The following is a 20,268-nucleotide window of genomic DNA, read 5'->3' as shown; positions in this document are numbered from 1 at the left end:
TATATATATATACTTACCATCTGTCGGCCCGCGCAGCGCTCCTGCTTGGTTCCCGGCACTTGCAGTGAGTTGAAGGACCTGCGCTGACGTCAGAGTCATGTGACGGGTCACGTGACGCTGACGTCGGCAGGTCTTTCAATTCAAAGTTGCCGGGAGAACGGAGTGTAAAGCAGGACAGCGCGGGCCATCGGAGGTAAGTATATACACTCTCTCGGGTCACGCTATATAAATCCATGCTGTTTGCATGGATTTATATAGTGTGACCTAGTTGTCAAGCACTTTCCAGGTGATGCTAAAATCGCCTGGAAAGCGCTTGTCAATCTGCATGCGGAAATGCATGTGAATCCGCATGTGGATCCGCATGTATTCTGCAGGAAAAACGCATGCACAATCTGCATGCGTTTTTTCTGCCAGGGAAATGCAGAAATGATGCAGAAATTTTCTGCTTCATTTCTGCATCGTGTGCACATACCCTTAGACAAAGTGAATTAGAATCTTTATGCTAGAGTAATTGAATTAACTCTAACTGAAATAGATTAATGCTTTTTTCCTAAATGTTGAAATTTGTTTAAATCCATCAGCTCAAAAAGGCTTTCTCGGACAGACTTGGCGCAAGCTAATCCATTCTGCAGATCCCAAGGGAACCCTGGCCTTTACCATTACACCCCTGTACAGGGATAGATACTTACCATAGGCCCAGGGCTGCATCTAAAGAGTAGCTGCTGGCCGGAGGAGCGAGCTTGAGGCTATAGTGGTTGATTCAACTCTAACTAAAGCTTTTTTTTCCCTAAATACTGGGATCTGTTTAAGGCTGTTGGCTCAAACAGACTTCCTCGGACAGACTTGGCGCAAGCTACTCCATTCTGCAGATCCCAAGGGAACCCTGGTTTTTACCATTACACCCCTGTACAGGGATAGATACTTACCATAGGCCCAGGGTTGCATCTACAGAGTATCTGCTGGCCGGAGGAGTGCGCTTCAGGCTTGAGTAGTTGAATCAAGCCTAACTAAAGAAAAACCTATCTAATGACACTTTCTTGTTAGGACCTGTCTGAGGCCTATGGCTCAAAAAAGCTTCTTTGGAAAGGCTTGGCAAAAGCCAGTCTATCCTACAGGTTCCAAAGGAACTCTGGCCTTAACTCTTACTGCCCTGTACAGCGATAAAGACTTATTAAAGGGCCTTGATTGCATCTACATAGTAGATGCTGACTGGAGGGGCAAACTTAAGGCTAGAATGGTTGAGCCAACCCTAACTATGGCTACTTTCTTAAATGTTAAGATATTTCTGAGGCCGTTGGCTCAAACAGGCTTCCTCGGACAGACTGGGCGCAAAACACACCATTTCTGATGGTTCCAAATGAACCCCGGGCTTCACCCTTGAACCTCAATACAGGGACAGTTTCATAGTTTTAAGGTTGCAAAACACAATTCCATCAAGTTCAACCTAAAAGCTAATGTGTTGATCCAGAGGAAGGCAAAAATCCCATGAGGCAGATGCTAATTGCCCCATATTAGGGGAAAAATTCCTTCCCGACTCCACATATGGCAATCAGACTAGTTCCCTGGATCAACATCCCATAACAAAATCTAGTACGAATAACCTGCAATTCTATATTATTCAAGAAAGGCACACACATGCCCTCCTTGAATTTTTTTTAGAAAATTAAGTATTTCAAGTTCATGTGGTAGAGAGTTCCATAACCTCATTGCTCACACAATAAAAATTTGCCAACCAACTTCCTTTAGACAAAGTGAATGAGGATCTTTATGCTACAGTAATTGAACTAACTCTAACTGAAATAAATGAATGCTTTTTTCCTAAATGTTGAAATTTGTTTAAATCCATCAGCTCAAAAAGGCTTTCTCGGACAGACTTGGCGCAAGCTACTCCATTCTGCAGATCCGAAGGGAACCCTGGCCTTTACCATTACACCCCTGTACAGGGATAGATACTTACCATAGGCCCAGGGCTGCATCTACAGAGTAGCTGCTGGCCGGAGGAGCGAGCTTGAGGCTATAGTGGTTGATTCAACTCTAACTAAAGCTTTTTTTTTCCTAAATACTGGGATCTGTTTAAGGCTGTTGGCTCAAACAGACTTCCTCGGACAGACTTGGCGCAAGCTACTCCATTCTGCAGATCCCAAGGGAACCCTGGTTTTTACCATTACACCCCTGTACAGGGATAGATACTTACCATAGGCCCAGGGTTGCATCTACAGAGTATCTGCTGGCCAGAGGAGTGCGCTTGAGGCTTGAGTAGGTGAATCAAGCCTAACTAAAGAAAAACCTATCTAATAACACTTTCTTGTTAGGACCTGTCTGAGGCCTATGGCTCAAAAAAGCTTCTTTGGAAAGGCTTGGCAAAAGCCAGTCTATCCTACAGGTTCCAAAGGAACTCTGGCCTTCACTCTTACAGCCCTGTACAGCGATAAAGACTTATTACAGGGCCTTGATTGCATCTACATAGTAGATGCTGACTGGAGGGGCAAACTTAAGGCTAGAATGGTTCAGCCAACCCTAACTATTGCTACTTTCTTAAATGTTAGGATATTTCTGAGGCCGTTGGCTCAAACAGGCTTCCTCGGACAGACTGGGCGCAAAACACACCATTTCTGATGGTTCCAAATGAACCCTGGGCTTCACCCTTGAACCTCAATATAGGGACAGTTTCATAGTTTTAAGGTTGAAAGACACAAGTCCATCAAGTTCAACCTAAAAGCTAATGTGTTGATCCAGAGGAAGGAAAAAACCCATGAGGCAGATGCTAATTGCCCCATATTAGGGGAAAAATTCCTTCCCGACTTCACATATGGCAATCAGACTAGTTCCCTGGATCAATGTCCCATATCAAAATCTAGTACGAATAACCTGCAATTTTATATTATTCAAGAAAGGCACACACATGCCCTCCTTGAATTTTTTTTAGAAAATTAAGTATTTCAAGTTCATGTGGTAGACAGTTTCATAACCTCATTGCTCACACAATAAAAATTTGCCAACTAACTTCCTTTAGACAAAGTGAATTAAGATCTTTATGCCAGAGTAATTGAATTAACTCTAACTGAAATAGATTAATGTTTTTTTCCTAAATGTTGAAATTTGTTTAAATCCATCAGCTCAAAAAGGCTTTCTCGGACAGACATGGCGCAAGCTACTCCATTCTGCAGATCCCAAGGGAACCCTGGCCTTTACCATTACACCCCTGTACAGGGATAGATACTTACCATAGGCCCAGGGCTGCATCTACAGAGTAGCTGCTGGCCGGAGGAGCGAGCTTGAGGCTATAGTGGTTGATTCAACTCTAACTAAAGCTTTTTTTTTTCCTAAATACTGGGATCTGTTTAAGGCTGTTCGCTCAAACAGACTTCCTCGGACAGACTTGGCGCAAGCTACTCCATTGTGCAGATCCCAAGGGAACCCTGGTTTTTACCATTACACCCCTGCACTGGGATAGATAGTTACCATAGGCCCAGGGTTGCATCTACAGAGTAGCTGCTGGCCGGAGGAGTGCGCTTCAGGCTTGAGTAGTTGAATCAATCCTAACTAAAGAAAAACCTATGTAATGCCAATTTCTTGTTAGGACCTGTCTAAGACCTATGGCTCAAAAAAGCTTCTTTGGAAAGACTTGGCAAAAGCCAGTCTATCCTACAGGTTCCAAAGGAACTCTGGCCTTCACTCTTACAGCCCTGTACAGTGATAAAGACTTATTACAGGGCCTTGGATTGCATCTACATAGTAGATGCTGACTGGAGGGGCGAACTTAAGGCTAGAATGGATCACCCACCCTAACTATTGCTACTTTCTTAAATGTTAGGATATTTCTGAGGCCGTTGGCTCAAACAGGCTTTCTTGGACAGACTGGGCGCAAAACACACCATTTCTGATGGTTCCAAATGAACCCTGGGCTTCACCCTTGAACCTCAATACAGGGACAGTTTCATAGTTTTAAGGTTGAAAGACACAAGTCCATCAAGTTCAACCTAAAATCTAATGTGTTGATCCAGAGGAAGGCAAAAACCCCATGAGGCAGATGCTAATTGCCCCATATTAGGGGAAAAATTCCTTCCCGACTCCACATATGGCAGTCAGACTAGTTCCCTGGATCAACGTAACATAACAAAATCTATTACCACTAACCTGAAATGTTATATTATTCAAGGAACATTTTTCATCAAGCAGTTTTCACCGGAAATGTGTTGCACAACTGTTTGAATCTCAGTAAATTCCTGCGCAACTTACATTTAAATACTCTGACCTTTTTACACCCACTCTTTTAACTTCTTAAATAGTGAACAGAGCTTATCTGGACCGCTTGTGGCTTAGCTTTACCTGAAAACTTATTACAAATTAGGCTGGAAAAGCGGTGTAAATTAGGACTGAAATTGACTCCATCTTTTGACTGGAGTACATTTCTTGAGGTGTAGTACGTCAGCTTTAAGGGGATATTTCAATAAATGAATGACCCTGGCTGCAGGTATAAAGAATCAAACTGTGCTGTCCTGACCCATTCCTGGGATTGTGTATGGCACTGCCATCACCTCAATACTGCCGCAGCCAACAAATGTAATCAGACGGACTGCCCAGCTGAGCGCACTGAGCTGCTGCAGCTCTGAGATGGTGGAACCTCTTTTTTTTAATTAAATGACCTGCATCTAGGGACATTCATTTATTGAAAGGGAACAACCCCTTTAAGGATGAGTCAAGTTCATTAAGAGGTTTAGTCTTTTTAATGAATTTGGTGCACGTTCCTCCAATAGGCGCTTCATGAATGCTGGTATAGAAATCCACCAGCCTTGATGAATCGGCCACCATAGGTTTACATGGCATGAGCATATACAGAACAGTTGTGTAGTATACGTTACCAGGCCCTCATGATGCTCTTGGTCCTGGATGGCCTTCCACAGTCTGCTTTCTTGCTTCATCATCTTGAAGGGCTCCACTTTCTTTTCTTCTGGCTGGCATGGTGCGGCTCTATCATCCTGCTCCTTTAACACGAAGGGACGACTGTAAAGCTGCCAGGAGCGTTTTTTTATCCCCTTAGATCATTGTGACACCACAAAGTGATGACATAGACAAGTGGGTGAGGCGCCTTTATTCAGTCATCGGGTGTGGTCAGAAGAAATTAGCATATTCCGTGATGTTACTTCAATGAGAACAGACATGAACATTCTATTCGGAACCCGACCGCCATTATCAGCGGAACCTTCACTGCTGTCAGATTGGCACTAAAAACAAAAAGAGACAGCGGTGAACCTGGACAGTAACAATCTACAGGGACAGTGACTGCTAAGCGGACTTCATGTCAGATGTTATGCAGTTTTGTCAGAAAAAAAACAATAAAATATGTAAAAGACAGGCTCCAATAAACCTTAAACACTGGGCTGTAGTCACAGATTCTGCTTTCACCTGCAGCACATTGCTCCCCTGCCTAACCCTCCCCGTCCTGCAGCATATTTCTCACCGCTTAATTCTCCCACTCCTGCAGCACATCGCTCCCCTGTCTAAACCTCCCCCTCTTGCGGCACATTGCTCCCGTCTAATCCTCCCCTCCTTGCAGCACATTGTGCCCTTACTAAATCTCCCGCTTCCTGCACCACATCGCCCACTGCCAAATTCCCTCTTGCACCACATCGGCAACTGCCAAATCCTCCACCTCCTGCAGCATATCGCTCCCTGCCTAATCCTCCCTCTCCTGCGGCACATCGCTCACCTGCCTAATCCTCCCCCTCCTGCAGCACATCGCTCACTGCCTAATCCTCCACCTCCTGCAGCTCATCTCTCTCCTGCCTAAGCCTTCTCCTCATGCAGCACATCGCTCTCCTGTCTAATCCCCTCCAGCAACATTTCGCTGTCTGCCTATACAGCCACTGACTGCAGTATATCACTCCTCTCAGCACCGTGCTGCAGTACATCGCTCCACTGATCTATATACTGGTTATTTCTGCAGCACATCTCTAACTGCTTAATCCTCCTCCTGCATCACATTGCTACCCTGCCTAATTCTCCCTCTCCTGTAGCACATCGCTTCCTGCCTAATCCCCTCTCTCCTGCATTTCATCAGTCCCCTGCCTAATCCTCCTTTTCTTGCAGCACATCGCTCCCCTGCCTAAGCCTCCCCCTCCTGCAGCACATTGCACCCCTGCCTAATCCCCTCCCCTTCCTGCAGCACATCGCACCCCTGCCTAATCTGCTCACCTTTCTGCAGCACATTGCACCCCTGCCTAATCCCCTCCCCTTCCTGCAGCACATCGCACCCCTGCCTAATCCCCTCCCTTTCCTGCAGCACATCGCTCCCCTGGCTAATCTTCCCCCTCCTGCAGCACATCGCTCCCCTGACCCCCTCTTACGTGACATCTTTTCTATCAGTTACATTTGTGAAGTAACTGCTGTCTCCTGTGAGCAGTGGAGAGCGAAGCTGAGAGCCAGGAGGCTCTGCCCCTCTGCCCCTTCTTGCCACATCATCATCCATCTACATCAGGGCTGTCAAACTCAAATATATAGAGGGCCAAAAGGAAGAGTTTAACTCAGAAAAATAAGTCAACACTTTATCAGATGTTTCTGTGAAAACTTGAGTACAACAAATAAGATTTTATTTTCCCTCAGTTATAAAAAAAATAGTTATGAGAAAAGTGTGACAAAGAGGAGTCATAAAATGCACCAAAATGAAATATCACAATTTATGGCTCAAATTGAGGTGAAGCAAGGAAGAGGTTGAGCTTAGCTAATGAGATGCATCAAACATACAGGTGCTTCTCACAAAATTAGAATATCATCAAAAAGTTAATTTATTTCAGTTCTTCAATCCAAAAAGTGAAACTCATATATTATACAGAGTCATTACAGAGTGATCTATTTCAAGTGTTTATTTCTGTTAATGTTGATAATGATGGCTTACAGCCAATGAAAACACAAAGTCATTATCTCAGTAAATTAGAATAATTAACAAAAATCACCTGCAAATGCTTCTTACGCATTTAAAAAGGTCCCTTTGTCTGTTTCAGTAGGCTCCACAATCATGGGGAAGACTGCTGACTTGACAGATGTCCAGAAGGCAGTCATTGACACACTCCACAAGGAGTGTAAACCACAAAAGGTCATTGCTAAAGAAGCTGGCTGTTAACAGAGTGCTGTATCCAAGCATATTTATGGAAAGTTGAGTGGAAAGAAAAAGTGTGGTAGGAAGAGGTGCACAAGCAACCGGGATAACCGCAGCCTTGAAAAGATTGTTAAGGAAAGGCCATTCAAACATTTGGGGAAGATTCACAAGGAGTGGACTGCTGCTGGAGTCATTGCTTCAAGAGCCACCACACACAGACGTATCCAGGATATGGGCTACAAGTGTCACATTCCTTGTGTCGAGCCACTCATCACCAATAGACAACGCCAGAAGCATCTTACCTGGGCCAAGGAGAAAAACACCTGGACTGTTGCTCAGTGGTCCAAGGTGTTGTTTTCCGATGAAAGTAAATGTTGCATTTAATTTGGAAATCAAGGTCCCAGAGTCTGGAGGAAGAGTGGAGAGGCCACAATCCAAGCTGCTGGAGGTCTCGTGTGAAGTTTCCACAATCGGTGATGGTTTGGGGAGCCATGTCATCTGCTGGTGTAGGTCCACTGTGTTTTATCAAGACCAAAGTCAGCGCAGCCGTCTACCAGGACATTGTAGAGCCCTTCATGCTTCCCTCTGCCCACAAGCTTTATGGAGATGGAAATGTCATTTTCCAGCAGGACTTGGCCCCTGTCCACACGGCCAAAAGTACCAATACCTGGTTTACACAACAGTATCACTGTGCTTGATTGGCAGCAAACTCACCTGACCTTAACCCCATAGAGAATCTATTATAGAGAATCTATGGGGTATTGTCAAGAGAAAGATGAGAGACACCAGACCCAACAATGCAGACGAGCTGAAGGCTTCTATCAAAGCCACCTGGGCTTCCATAACACCTCAGCAGTGTCACAGGCTGATCGCCTCCATGCCACATTGCCGCATTGATGCAGTAATTGATGCAAAAGGAGCCTGGCCAAGTATTGAGGGCATTTACTGAACATACATTTCAGTAGGACAACATTTCAGATTTTAAAAACATTTTTCAAGCTGGTGTTATAAAGTATTCTAATTTACTGAGATAATAGCATTAACAGAAATAAACACTTAAAATAGATCACTCTGTCTGTAATGACTCTATATAATATGAGTTTTACTATTTGTATTGAAGAACTGAAATAAATTAACTTTTTGATGATATTCTAATTTTGTGAGAAGCACCTATAGTATGCTATATGCCCAATTTTAACAAATGTACTGCAATTTTTCCTGAATGTGTTCAGAAATGTACAGATGTGTAAGCAGACAAATGCAGAGACTTAGGCTATGTGCCCACGATGCAGAAATGCTCCGGATTTTTCCTGAGCGTTTCTGCATCTCGCTGGCAGAAAAAACGCATGCGGATTGTACATGCGGATTGTACATGCGGATTGTACATGCGGATTGTACATGCGGATTGTGCATGCGGATTGTACATGCGGATTGTACATGCGGATTGTACATGCGGATTGTACATGCGGATTGTACATGCGGATTGTACACGCGGATTGTACACGCGGATTGTACACGCGGATTGTACACGCGGATTGTATATGCGGATTGTACACGCGGATTGTACATGCGGATTGTATATGCGGATTGTACACGCGGATTGTACATGCGGATTGTATATGCGGATTGTACACGCGGATTGTACACGCGGATTGTACATGCGGATTGTATATGCGGATTGTACACGCGGATTGTACACGCGGATTGTTCATGCGGATTGTATATGCGGATTGTACACGCGGATTGTACATGCGGATTGTATATGCGGATTGTACACGCGGATTGTACACGCGGATTGTACATGCGGATTGTACATGCGGATTGTATATGCGGATTGTACATGCGGATTGTACATGCGGATTGTATATGCGGATTGTACATGCGGATTGTACATGCGGATTGTACATGCGGATTGTATATGCGGATTGTACACGCGGATTGTACACGCGGATTGTACATGCGGATTGTACACGCGGATTGTACATGCGGATTGTATATGCGGATTGTACATGCGGATTGTATATGCAGATTGTACATGCGGATTGTACATGCGGATTGTATATGCGGATTGTACATGCGGATTGTACATGCGGATTGTATATGCGGATTGTACATGCGGATTGTATATGCGGATTGTACATGCGGATTGTACATGCGGATTGTATATGCGGATTGTACATGCGGATTGTACATGCGGATTGTACATGCGGATTGTACATGCGGATTGTACATGCGGATTGTATATGCCGATTGTACACGCGGATTGTACATGCCGATTGTACACGCGGATTGTACACGCGGATTGTACATGCGGATTGTACACGCGGATTGTATATGCGGATTGTACATGCGGATTGTATATGCGGATTGTACATGCGTTTTTCCTGCCAGGGACATGCAGAAGTGGAGCGTTCTTCACATGCATTTCCGCATGCGGGTTGACAAGCGCTTTACAAGCGATTTTAGCATCACTTGGAAAGTGCTTGTCAACTTGGTCACACTATAGAAATCCATGAAAACGGCATGGATTTATATAGTGTGACCCCAACGACTGGTTAAAAATAAAAAAATAAATCTATACTTACCTTCCGATGGCCCCCGCAGTCTCGCTTCGCTCCGTCCTGGCTGCCGGCAGATCGCGGTACACTGAAGGACCTGCCGTCACATGACTATGACGTCAGCGCTGGTCCTTCAGTCCATCGCGAGCTGCCGACATGGGAGGACGAGCGCAGCGGGGGCCGTCAGAAGGTAAATATAACATTTATTTTTTATTTCATTCTTTATTTTGACAGGTTCTATGGTACCCGGGTCCGGAGGAGAGTCTCCCATCCTCCACACCCGGGTACCATCCGCACATTGAACGCATGTATTCCGCATGTGCTTATCTAGTGAAGCGGAATCCATTTGTTCCAATGCAAGTCAATGGCGGCGAAAAAGCAGCGCTTACGCGAAATAATTGGTAGTGCTGCGTTTTTTTCCGCAATGATAATCCGCAGTGGAAATTTCCGCAGCATGTGCACAGCACATGCGGACTATCATTGGGGAACATGGCAGGCCTTCTAACATGCGTTTTTAAGCGTTTCTGCAGCGTTTTTGCCATGCGGAAACGCTTAAAATACGCGTCGTGGGCACACAGCCTTAGGCTATGTGCCCACGTAGCGTTTTTGTAGCGTTTTTGCGGCGTTTTTACGGCCGCGAAAACGCTTGTAAAACAGTCTGCCATGCAAAGCCATGTGAATTCGGATGTGCTGTGCACATGATGCGCTAATTTGCGCGCCGAATTCGCATTACTTTGCAAAACGCAGCATGACCATTTCTCCTGCGATTACGCTGAAGCTTATTCGCGATGCGTGTGGTATCTGGGAGGAAGACGAGACTACAACTCCTCTTCATCCCGGCTACCACGCGGTGAAAAAAAGAAATAAAAAAGTTAAAAATAAACAAAACCTGTATATTCACCTCTCCGGCGGCCCCCGGTCTGCTCTCCGGTCTCCTCCGGTCTGCTGTCTGTACTGTCAGGACCTGCGGTGACGTCATTTAGTCAGGTGATGGTCGCATGACCGCTGACGTCGGCATCAGGTGATGGTCGCGTGACCATCAGCTGACTAAATGACGTCACCGCAGGTCCTGACCGTACACTGCAGGACGCTGAAGAGAGAAGACGCGGCCGGGAGCAGACCGGAGGAGACCGGAGAGCAGACCGGGGGCCGCCGGAGAGGTGAATATACCGTTGTTTTTTTTTTATTTATTAACGTTTTCTTTTTTTTACTATAGATGCTGCATTTAAAGCATCTAAGTTGTTCACACATTATAGATCCATGTCGGTTGCATGGATTTATATTGTGTGATCAACTTGTCAAGCACTTTTCCAAGTGATGCTCAAAATTGCTTGGAAAAGTGCTTGAAAAAACGCATGTGAAAACGCTTCTCTCTGGCAGAAAAAACGCATGTAAATCTGCATCAAATCTGCTAGGTGTGCACACAGCCTTATAGCTGGTTTTGCTCTGAGCTGAGATGTCCGGGCTGAATAATGCTCTGGGAGCAGAACCCATCAGCAGAATCTGTTTCCTGCCTTGTAGCAGTGGATCCCGGCTATTTAGCTCACAGAGCATTGTCTACACAAGATACATTTGTATCCAATTTTCAGCTGGGAACAGGACTATGTACAAGTTTTGCAGCAACTGCATTTGTGATAGGAAATGTTGATCAATCTAGATTTTCTTCAGTGTTCTTATTCATTGCAGAAAATCTTAAAAAAGCCGAGGAATGTGGGCAACATGGTGGGTCAATGATTAACGCTGTGGGGCTGGGTTCATATAATAGCAAGGACAACATCTGCAAGGAGTTTGTATGTTCTCCCCGTGTTTGTGTGGGTTTCCTCCGGGTTCTCCGGTTTCCTCCCACACTCCAAAGACATACTGATAGGGAATTCATATTGTGAGCCCCAATGGGGACAGTGATGATAATGTCTGTAAGGTGCTACGAAATCTAACGGCGCTATATAAGAGAGTAAAATAAATATATAACTAAATAAAATGAATGTATTAAAAGGCTAAGATTGCAAAGAGCTTGTAAAAACAAGAAACTTTGCGATTTTTAATTCTGCAGTGTACAGCTCATTGCTATGGTTACTGACCACCTGAGAAGTGGCTGGTCTCCTTGGCAAGAAGCGCTCACTTGCAGACTGGTGGACTTCAGCGCCCCTGTGCCTGTCCCATTCTGCAGAGGCAAAGCCGCCTCTGCCCGCAGAATGCAAGAGGGCACAATTCAGACAAGCGGCTCAGCCAAGCCACCGGCCAGAACTGTAAATCTTCAGCTTCTGATGAGAGGAACACAAGACCACCCCTTTAATAAAGGAGTAGAGCAGAACTCATACAGTGATTAGTGGGGGTCTGACACATGAAATCCCCAGACATCAGCTACTTCTGCAAGATGATGTACACAGTGTTAAGAGCTGGAATAGCACAGCTCCGCACACTGTGCAATGGCTGGTTTCAGGTACTACAGCTCAGATCACAATCATTTCAATAGGAGCTGCAGTACCAAGATCGGCCACTACACAGTGTACAGCGCTGTGCTGTTTGGTCTCTACGCTGAGTATTTCCAGCTGCTGTCTTATTGGTGAGGGGGCCGTGTGTTGGAACCTCACTGATCTGATATTGATGACCAGGGTCGGACTGCGGTGTCTGGGGCCCACAGGGGAAATTAACTCTAGGGGCCCACCTACAGCAAGATGCAAATATCTGTTATCCGCTCTCCCTGTTATAGTGGAGCATTGACTGGCGGCTCCTGCACATCTACTGGGCGACACTCTAACTGGGATGGACATGTTTGCATTAAAGGGCTTCTTTGGTTAAAACTAGTGTTGAGCGAGTATGTTCTGTTAACCCTTTCGGCGAGTATGCTCGGGCCGAGCTCCGAGTATTTATAGCTCCTCGGTGATATGGTTGAATCGCTCCCGTGTGCATGATTTGCGACTGTTTGACGGTTTTAATACATGTGAGGAATGTGTAAGAAATAGACATTCCTCACATGTATTAACCCCTTAAGCCGCGGAGCATTTTCCGTTTTTGCATTTTCGCTTTTTGCTCCCCTTGTTCCCAGAGCCATAGCGTTTTTATTTTTTAGTCAATATGGCCATGTTAGGGCTTATTTTTTGCGGGACGAGTTGTACTTTTTAACGCCATTACTAGTTTTACCATGCCGTGTACGGGAAAACGGGAAAAAAATTCCAAGCGCCGTGAAATTGCAAAAAAAGTGCAATACCACTGAGGTTTTTTTTTATTTTTTTTACCACGTTCACTGAATGCTAAAACTGACCTGCCATTATTATTCTCCAGGTCATTACGAGTTCGTAGACACCAAACATGTATAGGTTCTTTTTTATTTAAGTGATGAAAAAAAATTCCAAAGTTTGGTAAAAAAAAAAAAAATGGTGCCATTTTCCAAGACCCGTAGCGTCTCCATTTTTCGGGATCTGGGGCAGGGTGAGGGCTTATTTTTTGTGAACCGAGCTGAAGTTTTTATAGATGCTATTTTGGGGTAGATCCGATGTTTTGATCGCCCGTTATTGCATTTTATTGCAATTTTACGGTGACCAAAAAACGTAATTCTGGCGTTTAGAATTTTTTTCTCATTACGCCATTTACCGATCGCATTAATTCTATTTTTATATTGATAGATCAGGCGATTCTGAACGCGGCAATGCCAAATATGTGTATGTGGGGTTTATTTTATGATTTTAGGGGGTGATTTAAACTTTTAAATTTTTTTATTTTTTTTCATATTTTTTAAAACTTTTTTTTTTCACTTTTTGCTTGCTTCTGTAGTCTCCATAGGAGACTTGAAGCAGCAACTGTCCGATCGCCTCTGCTACATACAGGGGACCAGCAGTTCCCCTGTATGCAGCAGAAATGGTCCTGTCCTATGAGCGCCGACCACTAGATGGCGCTCATAGCGACAGGATCATTACAACCACTGGTGTCTGCTGCAGACCCAGGGTTGTCATGACCACACATCGCCGACCCGCGATCATGTGACGGGGTCGCCGATGGGCGGGGTAAGTGACGCGCTTCCAGGAAGCGCGCATTAAATGCCGCTGTTGGAGATTGACAGCGGCATTTAATATGTTAACAGCCGCTGGTGGATCACGATTCCACCCGAGCCTGTTGCGGGCACATGTCAGCTGTAATAATCAGCTGACATGTGCTTGGTTCAGTGCGTGCTCAGCGCCGGAGCCCTCACTGAACCGGAGGATAACGACATGCGCGTACTAATACGTGACATGTCGTTAAGGGGTTAAAGCTGTCAAACAGTTGCAAATCATGCACACGGGAGCGATTCAACCATATCACCGAGCAGCTGTAAATACTCGGCGCTCGGCCCGAGCATACTCGGACAGAACATACTCACTCAACACTAGTTAAAACAAGTTATCACCGATCCATGGGCTCTACAGGATAGGTGATCACTTATTGAGCATTTGTGTCCGAACATTGGAAAACGCACCTATCGGAAGAATGGGGAAGTTTTATCCCTGACAGAACACTTATCCCTATTTTAAAATGCTGCGGCAGGTGGGACGTCTGACCGCAGCTCTATTCATTCTCTTAGAGACTTGCAAAAAAGAGCAGCGCTCACAGCCACTGAGAGAATGAATGGATCAGTGGTCGCATCTCACATGCCGCTCCAGTCTAATGGGGAGAAAAGCTCCACATTCTGCTGGTGTGTGCAAGCAGTCAGACCCCCACCAATCAATATTATCAATGATCCTGTGGAGAGGTGATTACTTGTTTTCACCGGAGAACCCCTGTAAGTGCATCTCTGCCGCTCTGGTCCAAGTATTTAATCGCTAAGGCCACGGCCCTACTATCAGTATTCGGTCAGTGTCCAGTCAGTATTTTTTCTCAGGAGTGGGAGCCAAAACAGGTGATGAACAATCAGAGAAAAGGTATAATAGAAACAAGTCACCAATTCTGCATTAATCAACCATTCCTGGTTTCGGCAGCCACTCCTGAGAAAAATACTGACCAAATACTGATGGTGGGGCTGTGGCCTAATGGAAAAAAATCTTTTCCTAGTTAAGATCAGCGAGAATAAAATGACCGCCATACACAACACAGTCCACTATATCAACACCAATAATACCACATACAAAAGGGACAAATATCGCCACACCTTGACTAGATCACATATTACCACTACATAGTGACCGAATAATACCACATACAAGGAACAAATATGGCCAAACTATGACCAGACCATATATTACCACCCCAAGGTGACCAAATACTACAATACTGATCATGAATACAAAACCACAATACTAACAACACTGTTATTACCACCAGCAACATTATACACAGGAGCTCTGTATATAGTGTCAGTGTACAGGTAACACAGTGATCACCAGTGACATTATAGACAGGAGCTCTGTATATAGTGTATAGGTAATACAGTGATCACCAGTGACATACACAGGAGCTCTGTATATACTATATACACACGTGGTCAAAATTGTTGGTACCCCTCATTTAATGAAAGAAAAACCCACAATGGTCACAGAAAAAACTTGAATCTGACAAAAGTAATAATAAATTAAAAATAGATGAAAATGAACAAATGAAAGACAGACATTGCTTTTCAACCCTGCTTCCACAGAATTTAAAAAAAAATTAAACTCTTGAAATAGGCCTGGACAGAAATGATGGTACCCCTGAAAATAATGTGACAAAAGGGACATGTTAAATCAAGTTGTGTCCACTAATTAGCATCACAGGTGTCGACAATCTTGTAATCAGTCAGTGGGCCTGTATATAGGGCTACAGATACTCACTGTGCTGTTTGGTGACATGGTGTGTACCACACTCAACATGGACCAAAGGAAGCAAAGGAAAGAGTTGTCTCAGGAGATTAGAAAGAAAATTATAGACAAGCATGTTAAAGGTAAAGGTTATAAGACCATCTCCAAGCAGCTTGATGTTCCTGTAACTACAGTTGCACATATTATTCAGAAATTTAAGATCCATGGGACTGTAGCCAACCTCCCTGGACGTGGCCGCAGGAGGAAAATTGATAACAAATCAAAGAGACGAATAATATGAATGGTAACAAAAGAGCCCAGGAAAACTTCTAAAGAGATTAAAGGTGAACTTCAAGCTCAAGGAACATCAGTGTCAGATCGTACCATCCGTCATTGTTTGATCTAAAGTGGACTTCATGGGAGACGACCAAGGAGTACACCATTATTGAAAAAAAATCATAAAAAAGCCAGACTGGAATTTGCCAAACTACATGTTCACAAGTCACAAAGCTTTTAGGAGAATGCCCTATGGACAGATGAGACAAAAATGGAAGTTTTTGGCAAGGCACATCAGCTCTATGTTCACAGATGGAAAAATGAAGCATATCAAGATAAGAACACTGTCCCTACTGTGAAACATGGAGGAGTCTCTTTTATGTTTTGGGGCTGGTCTGCCGCATCTGGCACAGGGTGTCTTGAATCTGTGCAGGGTACAATGAAATCTCAAGACTATCAAGGGATTCTAGAGAGAAATGTGCTGCCCAGTGTCAGAAAGCGTGGTCTCAGTCGCAGGTCATGGGTCTTGCAACAGTATTATGACCCAAAACACACAGCTAAAAACACCCAACAATGGCTAAGAGGAAAACATTGGACTATTCTGAAGTGGCTTCTATGAGCCCTGACCTAAATCCTATTGAGCATCTTTGGAAAGAGCTGAAACATGCCGTCTGGAAAAGGCAACCTTCAACCATGAGACAACTGGAGCAGTTTGCTCATGAGGAGTGGCCAAAATACCTGTGGAGAGGTGCAGAAGTCTCATTGACAGTTACAGGAGTCGTTTGATTGCAGTGATTGCCTCAAAAGGTTGTTCAGCAAAATATAAAGTTAAGAAGAACCATCATTTCTGTCCAGGCCTGTTTCATCAGTTTATTTTATTTTTTTTATTCTGTGGAAGCAGAAAAGCAATGTCTGACTTTCATTTGTTCATTTTCATAGATTTTTAATTTATTATTACTTTTGTCAGATTCAAGTTATTTCTGTGACCATTGTGGGTTTTTCTTTCATTAAACGAGGGGTACCAACAGTTTTGACCACGTGTGTAGTGTAAGTGTACATGTGTGTCACCCTGGCCTGGATGCCACAAGTGTAATTAAAGCTGTGTCTGAGAGCAGGGGGGAGGTTCTCTAGTCAGGGGAACATTAGCATGCAATGCCTCCTGTCTCAGGCCAGTAGGGGGAGCAGGCTGCCCCTATAAAAGCTGGTGCTGGGGGCAGGGTTAGAGAGAACCCAGATGACCTGTCTCAGGACTGAGACGTGTCTCAGCAGAGCAGGGACAGACAGTTGCACTGCACCTAAGAGGAAGTGTGGCAGGAGGAGAGCCACAAGCCAGAGACAAGAGGCGAAGCAAGCCTGTCTTGGCAGATAACAGACTTAATCTACCAGACTTTGGTGTCTGAGGCTGGAAGGATTCCACATCCCCCAGCAGAGAACCAGTCCGCAAGGGACTGTATATTCCTTGGCCTAAGAAGCCTGGAGGCCCTGCCACAACAGAAGGGACCAGTAAAGCCATACAAGGCTGGGAGCAGAAAGGAACCCACGTCGCAGGCCATACAGGCGAGAAAACACGGAAAGCTCGGAAACGTGGGCTGTTACCCTATCAGGAGGAGATAGCCAGAAGGAGCGCAGAAAGCACGGTAGGCCTACACCCTCACCCTGACCAGGGCCAATTTCCCCGTTGCTCTCAGACATCCAGGTCCCCTCCTAGCCGGGACTGTTTGTGGGTCAGTTTACCTGTTTAGTAAAGACCCTGGACTGCAACCTGTTGTCTGTGTGCTCCTTGCTCCTCCAGCACAATCAGCACTGGGACTCCCACTACCATCACTCCCAACATCCATTATACTGCCCTGGGGCCGCACTCTTCCCGTGGAGAGTCACACTACCCGTTGACCAGGACCGTCCAGGCGTTGCAAGTGGACCCGTCAAGACCCATCGAGCTGGCTTCAAGTCCGGAGGATGTCCCATGGCGTCGACAGAGGAGGATCCCGTCGTTCCGAGGGAGGCCCACAGACCGCTACGCAGAGGATGGACAGCCCATTTGCCGTCGATGCAACCAGCCCGGACACATTTCCAGGTACTGTAATTTAAACGGTTCCAACCTGGGGCAGAGGGCCAACCCCCAGGCATAAGATCACCAGGCCCTTACAATTGGCGTAATAAGTACGTTGGGGGGCGCCCGGTTTTACCCGTGGTGCTGGACGGTATCCCCATGAGCGCCTTGCTGGATACTGGGTCACAAGTAACCACTATCCCTTATGTACTTTTTAAGCAGTATTGGACTGATGCTGATATCACACGGTATCCAGACGGTAACTTGAGCATCATCGCCAGTAATGGCTTACCCGTGCCGCAGATGGGGTTCAAGGAGATGACCATTAAGATTGGTAAAGTTGAACTACCGGCACAGGGAGTGATTATTGTGGACATTGACCGTCGTGAAAGTCACCCTAAAATAACTGTGGGTACTAATGTAATTGAAAATTGTCTTTCAGAGGTAATTGTAATCTTACAACAGGTGGCGGTGAATGCTAGTTCCAGCCAACAGAGAGTCCTCAACAAGGAGATAAAGGCCCTGATGAGACGGCAGCAGGTAGAACTGTCTGGTGGTGAGATCGGTAGCGTAAGACTGAGTGACCCATTCCCCATTTCCATGCCTCCCAAAAGTGAAATGATGATCTGGTGTCGGACTGCAATCGGGTTGAGAGGTAGAGACTACCAAGCCATGGTAGAACCCGTGTACTCAGACAGCAGGCCCACCATTTTGACAGCCCGGGGGGTGGTTGATGTCCGTCATGGGAGGGTGCCCGTCCGCATCCTCAACATTGGGGAGAGGGAGGTACACTTACCCAGGTACGCTACACTCGCCAAGCTGTTTGTGGTCGAACACAAAGCTATCAGGGCCGTGGAACCCTTGCCTCCATCTCCTCAGGCGGAGGGTAATGGCTCCCAGAAACAAAAGGAGGACTGGTGCCAGAAACTCCACGTGGGTGCTGACTCCACTCCCCTGCACCAAAAACAAGGAGTATACCGGGTGGTACAGGAGTACGAGAGAGTCTTTAGTAAGCACCCGCTAGACTTCGGCAGAGTAAAGGGGATAGAACACCACATCCCCACAGGGAGCCACCCACCGATAAAAGAGAGGCACAGACCTGTACCTCCTGCACATTATCAGAACGCAAGGGGCATGCTAAGAGAGATGAAAGAAGCTGGGGTTATTAGAGACAGCTGTAGCCCCTGGGCAGCCCCCTTGGTTCTGGTCAAAAAGAAAGACGGCACCATGAGAATGTGCGTCGACTATAGACAAATCAACTGTATCACTCACTAAGACGCATATCCGCTGCCTAGAATAGAGGAGTCTTTAGCCGCACTAAAATCAGCTAACTTCTTTTCTACTTTGGACCTTACTAGCGGGTACTGGCAGGTTCCTGTGGCAGAGGCTGACAAGGAGAACACCGCCTTCACCACCCCGATGGGACTGAGCGAATTCAACTGCATGCCTTTCGGGCTCTGCAACGCACCAGGGACCTTCCAGCGGCTGATGGAATGCTGTCTAGGGCACCGAAACTTCGAGACGGTCCTCCTTTACCTGGACGACGTGATTGTCTATTCGAAGACCTACGAGGACCATCTGAAGCACCTGGCCGAGGTGTTCGAAGCCCTGGCAGGCTATGGCCTGAAGGTGAAACTATCGAAGTGTCACCTGCTGAAACCAAAGGTCCAGTGCCTAGGGCACGTGGTAAGCGCGGAAGGAGTGGCCCCCGACCCTGACAAGGTCACGGCAATCAAGAGCTGGCCAAGCCCCTCGAGCATCAAAGAGGTGAGACAGTTTCTCGGGTTGGTAGGCTACTACCGAAGATTCATCCCCGGGTTCACCAAGATGGCAGTTCCTATGCAGGACCTCCTGATCGGACAGTCTAAGTCCAGGAGGCAAAAGCCGCCCTTCAAGTGGGATAAACCGGAAGAGGAGTCCTTCCGCCAGCTAAAGATGGCCCTCACAGGGGATGAGATCCTGGCCTACCCTGATTATGGCCAGCCTTTCATTCTCCACACAGATGCCAGTAATGTGGGACTGGGAGCCGTATTGTCCCAAAACCAACAGGGCAGAGAACGGGTGATCGCATACGCCAGCCGGAAGCTGAGGCCCACCGAGAGGAACCCGGAGAATTACAGCTCCTTCAAGCTAGAATTCTTGGCGGTGGTGTGGGCCGTGACGGAACGCTTCAAGCATTACCTGGCCTCCGCAAAGTTCACCGTGTACACGGACAACAACCCGTTGACACACCTGGACAATGCAAGACTGGGTGCCCTGGAACAGCGGTGGATGGCCCGTCTCTCCAACTATGACTTCGTGATCAAGTACCGGGCAGGCAAAACCAACTCCAACGCGGACGCCCTATCAAGGATGCCTCACTTACCTGAAGGTGACGAAGACCCAGAAGAGCTGGAGGAGGTAGAACTCCCCGCGTTTCACCGGTATGGAGCCGCTCAACACTCTCACCGCGTGAAGGAGGAGGATCTAACAACTGTGATGATGAATCCCCTACCTCACCACAGCTGGGCCGAGACCCAAGATAGTGACCCTGCAGTCCGCCTG

Source organism: Phyllobates terribilis, unplaced genomic scaffold, assembly GCF_046119375.1.
Source record: "Phyllobates terribilis strain yellow unplaced genomic scaffold, ASM4611937v1 Scaffold_173__1_contigs__length_4020020, whole genome shotgun sequence".
NCBI classification, from domain to species: Eukaryota; Metazoa; Chordata; class Amphibia; order Anura; family Dendrobatidae; genus Phyllobates; species Phyllobates terribilis.
The sequence above is the reverse complement of the archived record's forward strand: the minus strand, read 5'-3'. Positions refer to the sequence as shown.